Source organism: Bactrocera oleae, unplaced genomic scaffold (assembly GCF_042242935.1).
Source record: "Bactrocera oleae isolate idBacOlea1 unplaced genomic scaffold, idBacOlea1 ctg00000020.1, whole genome shotgun sequence".
NCBI classification, from domain to species: Eukaryota; Metazoa; Arthropoda; class Insecta; order Diptera; family Tephritidae; genus Bactrocera; species Bactrocera oleae.
In genome coordinates, this window is record NW_027212762.1 from 7,501 (window position 1) to 15,000 (window position 7,500).

Genomic DNA, 7,500 nt, shown 5'->3' on the forward strand with positions numbered 1-7,500 from the left:
ACAATGTCCTTATATGAAAAAAATGCACACTATTACTATAATATTTAAAATTAAATACTACAGTTATAATGATGAATTTTTCATAATGGATATTCAGGTTCATCGGGCTTAACCTCTAAGCAGTTTCACGTACTATTTAACTCTCTATTCAGAGTTCTTTTCAACTTTCCCTCACGGTACTTGTTTACTATCGGTCTCATGGTTATATTTAGTTTTAGATGGAGTTTACCACCCACTTAGTGCTGCACTATCAAGCAACACGACTCTTTGGAAATATCTTTCTAGTAATCATTAACGTTATACGGGCCTGGCACCCTCTATGGGTAAATGGCCTCATTTAAGAAGGACTTAAATCGTTAATTTCTCATACTAGATATTAAGATATTCCATACACTGCATCTCACATTTGCCATATAGACAAAGTGACTTAGTGCTGAACTATTTTCTTTTCGCTCGCCGCTACTAAGAAAATCCTTGTTAGTTTCTTTTCCTCCCCTCATTAATATGCTTAAATTCAGGGGGTAGTCCCATATGAGTTGAGGTTGTATAAAATATATTTTAGATTGATTTGTTTATTTTTATTTAATTTTTTTGCTATTTGCTATTTTAAAGAAATATATTTTTATATCTTGATTACTCAATATTATTCAATCTTTTCATCCCTTTTTAACATTCATAATATAATAATTAATAAAATTAACAACATTATTCCTCCACATATTATATATTTTTTTTTATTATAAATTTTTCTCAATACAATAGAGTGAATTAATTCTAGAATAAAAATTTATTTTATGCTAGACATTCCTCTTATGTATTATTTAATATAATTTAAATAATGTTGAAAATTTTTTCTTTTATGGGAATACTAAGATTCTCATTTATCATAAATTTTCGTTCAAATATGAGGTATTCAAGAATATATTTTCTATATTTCTTTTTATGCTATTAATATTATGGATTGAAAAATACAATCCAATAATATGCCATATGCTTAAATTCTATTAATTGACTAAAAGAATAAGCAACTAATTTAGCATAGTCTTACAACCCTCAACCATATGTAGTCCAAGCAGCACTTTAAAATTAATTAAAGTACATAACAGCATGGACCGCAATATGCGTTCAAAATGTCGATGTTCATGTGTCCTGCAGTTCACACGATGACGCACAGTTTGCTGCGTTCTTCATCGACCCATGAGCCGAGTGATCCACCGCTTAGAGTGATAATTTTTTTGTATTTTTTTAATTCAAAGTCAAAGAATTTTAATTTATTGAAAGTATTAATAATTAATCAATAATAAATTTTTAATACATAAGTTTAAAACATCTTTCAATAAATTGTAATTTTAAACCCAAACATTTGCAGCTGCGCATGTCTTAGGTCAACAAAAACAGTAATACCTTTTATATATTATTTTCTTCTCTATTTGTGCGTTTTCTTTTTTTAAATTTTTCAACATGTTTTTAATCACAAATAGAAAATACCATAAAAAAAAGGTATTACACACGTTAATGTGAACAAGTTAACTTATCATTTATAATATTTTATATAAATATCACAATTAAATATTATTTTCTATATAAATAATAAGTACAGCTATATGTTTAAAGGTTTTTTTATTGCGTTCAAATACAATGTATGCGAAGTTCACAATATAATATATATTGTCATAATGCATTACAAGGAGTTAAAAAAAAAAAAAAACAGAAAAACATTCAAAACATTGTATAATTCAAAACATTTTGAATGAAAAGAACAAAAAGAAAACTTTTTTTTCTTTTTTATTCTTTTTTTTTATTTTGTTTTTATATAATTATTTTTTTTTCTTTTCGGATAGGAACACAATAATGATCCTTCCGCAGGTTCACCTACGGAAACCTTGTTACGACTTTTACTTCCTCTAAATAATCAAGTTCGGTCAACTTTTGCGAAACAACCGTGAAACACAAGGCGTCACAGTGATCACGTCCGGAGACCTCACTAAATAATTCAATCGGTAGTAGCGACGGGCGGTGTGTACAAAGGGCAGGGACGTAATCAATGCGAGTTAATGACTCACACTTACTGGGAATTCCAAGTTCATGTGAACAGTTTCAGTTCACAATCCCAAGCATGAAAGTGGTTCAGCGGTTTACCCGGACCTCTCGGTCTAGGAAATACACGTTGATACTTTCATTGTAGCGCGCGTGCAGCCCAGGACATCTAAGGGCATCACAGACCTGTTATTGCTCAATCTCGTTACTGCTAGACGCAATTTGTCCATTTAAGAAGCTAGTGTCCTTATAATGGGACAAACCAACAGGTACGACTCCACTTATATAAACACATTCAAACACTTGTACATTCAAGATGAACGCATGAATGAAGGCTATATAAGCTTCAACACCATAATCCTGAAAGCATCTATTTAATATATTTGAGTCTCGTTCGTTATCGGAATTAACCAGACAAATCACTCCACGAACTAAGAACGGCCATGCACCACCACCCATAGATTCGAGAAAGAGCTATCAATCTGTCTTACACGCTTATGTTCGGACCTGGTAAGTTTTCCCGTGTTGAGTCAAATTAAGCCGCAGGCTCCACTCCTGGTGGTGCCCTTCCGTCAATTCCTTTAAGTTTCAGCTTTGCAACCATACTTCCCCCGGAGCCCAAAAGCTTTGGTTTCCCGGGAAGCGACTGAGAGAGCCATAGTAGTAGCTACACCCAATTGCTAGCTGGCATCGTTTATGGTTAGAACTAGGGCGGTATCTGATCGCCTTCGAACCTCTAACTTTCGTTCTTGATTAATGAAAACATCTTTGGCAAATGCTTTCGCTTAAGTTAGTCTTACGACGGTCCAAGAATTTCACCTCTCGCGTCGTAATACTAATGCCCCCAAACTGCTTCTATTAATCATTACCTCTTGATCTAAAAACCAATGAAAGTAGAACAGAGGTCTTATTTCATTATTCCATGCACAAAATATTCAGGCATTTGGAGCCTGCTTTAAGCACTCTAATTTGTTCAAAGTAATTGTACCGGCCCACAACAACACTCGATGAAGAGCACTGAAGCAGGTTTAAATAGGAGGAATATATAAAAAATACATTGTATTAATTATATATAAGAACTCCACCGGTAATACGCTTACATACATAAGGTAATGTACATACCACAATTATAGTTGTACTACCCGTATGAAGCACAAATTCAACTACGAACGTTTTAACCGCAACAACTTTAATATACGCTATTGGAGCTGGAATTACCGCGGCTGCTGGCACCAGACTTGCCCTCCAATAGGTCCTTGTTAAAGGATTTAAAGTGTACTCATTCCAATTACAGGGCCTCGGATATGAGTCCTGTATTGTTATTTTTCGTCACTACCTCCCCGAACTGGGAGTGGGTAATTTACGCGCCTGCTGCCTTCCTTAGATGTGGTAGCCGTTTCTCAGGCTCCCTCTCCGGAATCGAACCCTGATTCCCCGTTACCCGTTGCAACCATGGTAGTCCTAGATACTACCATCAAAAGTTGATAGGGCAGACATTTGAAAGATCTGTCGTCGGTACGAGACCATACGATCTGCAAGTTATCTAGAGTTCAACCAATATAACGATCGAATAATCGCTTGGTTTTAGCCTAATAAAAGCACACGTTCCAAAAGGTCCGTGTTTATTTTGCATGTATTAGCTCTAGAATTACCACAGTTATCCAAGTAACTGTTAACGATCTATGGAACCATAACTGATATAATGAGCCTTTTGCGGTTTCACTTTTAATTTGTTTGTACTTAGACATGCATGGCTTAATCTTTGAGACAAGCATATAACTACTGGCAGGATCAACCAGAATAATATATATTTCTTTTTTATATAAATTTTTTATATTATATAAAAGTTTAAAATGATATTTTCTTATTTGAAAATTATACACAAATACACAAAACATAAAAACATTTACAATATACACAACAATTTTTCTATGTTTCTTTCTTTATTATATTTTTTTTCATTATATTTCATTTCTATTGTGTGATTTTGTAATGGATTTTTTTAATTTTTGTTTTGGTATCGTGAAAAGAATTTTCGTTCTCTATACATATTATTATTTAATTATTATGTAAGAACGATATTTCTTCTTATATTGGCAAAATTTTCAAATAATATCATTCTATACATTTTACTTTATTTCAATGCATATAGTAATATATATACCTTTTTTTAAGAGTATATACATTTTTTTCTTGATTTGAAATTAATAATTTCAAATTCTATTATATTTATTTCAATAATAAATATATGATAAAAAGTATTTTCGGGTGCAACACATTAATATTTTATTTTATTTAAAAACCATCCTTTTACACATATATTTTATGAGTAAATATTAGAATAGCTCACAAATAAAACTAAAATATTGTTTAATATTTATTTCTACAATATGTTAGTATAGAATAATAGATTTTTTATGTTTTTGTATAAAACAAAATCTATTTCTATTTAAACTAACTGTAGGAAACCAGGAATAAAAAACGCTCATTATATACAATATGTTAGTACAGAATATAGAGTTTTGTATAAAACAAAATCTATTTCTATTTAAACTAACTGTATAAAAACCAGGAATAAAAAACGCTCATTATATACAATATGTTAGTACAGAATATAGAGTTTTGTATAAAACAAAATCTATTTCTATTTAAACTAACTGTATAAAAACCAGGAATAAAAAACGCTCATTATATACAATATGTTAGTACAGAATATAGAATTTTGTATAAAACAAAATCTATTTCTATTTAAACTAACTGTATAAAAACCAGGAATAAAAAACGCTATTATATACAATATGTTAGTACAGAATATAGAGTTTTGTATAAAACAAAATCTATTTCTATTTAAACTAACTGTATAAAAACCAGGAATAAAAAACGCTCATTATATACAATATGTTAGTACAGAATATAGAGTTTTGTATAAAACAAAATCTATTTCTATTTAAACTAACTGTATAAAAACCAGGAATAAAAAGGCACACAAAATCAACTTTCATTTTCATATTTACTTAAAAATACATATAAAGTAAAAAATATTTCCATATAAATACTAAGTAAATAAAGTCATACAAGTATGAAAATTTTCATACAAGTACTAAATACATAAATCATATAAGTATAGTAATATTCATACTTATAAGTATTTAAAAACAATTTCTTACTAATAAACTAACATAATGAATTCAAATATATAAAAGTATAATACATTTCCTAGCAGTAAAAAATTTTCATATAAGTACTAAATGTATAAAGTCTATGAAGTAATAAATTTTCATATAAGTACTATTTCAGTATATGTCAATTTGAGCAGATTTGTGCAAATTTGTTATAAATGTTCTCTCCCATGTTGACGTTACCAACCCGAAAATATATGGAAAAATTCTTTTAACCTATTTAAAATTTAAAAACTCATATATACGTGGGTAATTTATATCATTTTCAAATATCGTCATGGTCATAATACAACTAATAACATCAAAAGTATTTTTACAATCGATTTTTTTTTTAAATTTTTAACTTGTATGACTTCATATTTAATACTTATATGAAAATTTATTACTTCATAGACTTTATACATTTAATACTTATATGAAAATTTATTACTTCATAGACTTTATACATTTAATACTTATATGAAAATTCATTACTTCATAGACTTTATATTTTTTATACTTATATAAAAATTTATTACTTCATAGACTTTATATTTTACTTCATAGACTTTATACATTTAATACTCATATGAAAATTTATTACTTCATAGACTTTATATATTTACTACTTATATGAAAATTTATTACTTCATAGACTTTATACAATTAATACTTATATGAAAATTTATTACTTCATAGACTTTATACAATTAATACTTATATGAAAATTTATTACTTCATAGACTTTATACAATTAATACTTATATGAAAATTTATTACTTCATAGACTTTATACAATTAATACTTATATGAAAATTTATTACTTCATAGACTTTATACATTTAATACTTATATGAAAATTCATTACTTCATAGACTTTATATTTTTTATACTTATATAAAAATTTATTACTTCATAGACTTTATATTTTACTTCATAGACTTTATACATTTAATACTTATATGAAAATTTATTACTTCATAGATTTTATATATTTACTACTTATATGAAAATTTATTACTTCATAGACTTTATACATTTAGTACTTATATGAAAATTTATTACTTCATAGACTTTATACAATTAATACTTATATGAAAATTTATTACTTCATAGACTTTATACAATTAATACTTATATGAAAATTTATTACTTCATAGACTTTATACATTTAATACTCATATGAAAATTTATTACTTCATAGACTTTATATATTTACTACTTATATGAAAATTTATTACTTCATAGACTTTATACAATTAATACTTATATGAAAATTTATTACTTCATAGACTTTATACAATTAATACTTATATGAAAATTTATTACTTCATAGACTTTATACAATTAATACTTATATGAAAATTTATTACTTCATAGACTTTATACAATTAATACTTATATGAAAATTTATTACTTCATAGACTTTATACATTTAATACTTATATGAAAATTCATTACTTCATAGACTTTATATTTTTTATACTTATATAAAAATTTATTACTTCATAGACTTTATATTTTACTTCATAGACTTTATACATTTAATACTTATATGAAAATTTATTACTTCATAGATTTTATATATTTACTACTTATATGAAAATTTATTACTTCATAGACTTTATACAATTAATACTTATATGAAAATTTATTACTTCATAGACTTTATACAATTAATACTTATATGAAAATTTATTACTTCATAGACTTTATACAATTAATACTTATATGAAAATTTATTACTTCATAGACTTTATACAATTAATACTTATATGAAAATTTATTATTTCATAGACTTTATACAATTAATACTTATATGAAAATTTATTACTTCATAGACTTTATACAATTAATACTTATATGAAAATTTATTACTTCATAGACTTTATACAATTAATACTTATATGAAAATTTATTACTTCATAGACTTTATACAATTAATACTTATATGAAAATTTATTACTTCATAGACTTTATACAATTAATACTTATATGAAAATTTATTACTTCATAGACTTTATACAATTAATACTTATATGAAAATTTATTACTTCATAGACTTTATACAATTAATACTTATATGAAAATTTATTACTTCATAGACTTTATACAATTAATACTTATATGAAAATTTATTACTTCATAGACTTTATACAATTAATACTTATATGAAAATTTATTACTTCATAGACTTTATACAATTAATACTTATATGAAAATTTATTACTTCATAGACTTTATACAATTAATACTTATATGAAAATTTATTACTTCATAGACTTTATACATTTAATACTTATAT

The 7,500-nt window shown here is 26.2% G+C and overlaps 3 non-coding genes across 3 annotated transcripts in view; all 3 read right to left on the reverse strand.

The window, feature by feature from the left end:
• The window catches only part of LOC138858819 (large subunit ribosomal RNA), a 3,977-nt gene extending 3,432 nt beyond the window's left edge, over window positions 1-545 (reverse strand). Inside the window, exon 1 of the ribosomal RNA XR_011397847.1 lies at window positions 1-545. This exon is cut by the window's left edge and continues 3,432 nt beyond it. This is a non-coding gene — a ribosomal RNA (large subunit ribosomal RNA).
• Window positions 546-1,047: 502 nt separating this feature from the next.
• Window positions 1,048-1,226, reverse strand: LOC138858816 (5.8S ribosomal RNA). The gene has a single exon (XR_011397844.1). It is a non-coding gene; the product is annotated as a 5.8S ribosomal RNA (ribosomal RNA).
• Window positions 1,227-1,849: 623 nt separating this feature from the next.
• Window positions 1,850-3,839, reverse strand: LOC138858826 (small subunit ribosomal RNA). Its single transcript, XR_011397852.1, has one exon. It is a non-coding gene; the product is annotated as a small subunit ribosomal RNA (ribosomal RNA).
• Between the last annotated feature and the right edge of the window lie 3,661 nt (window positions 3,840-7,500).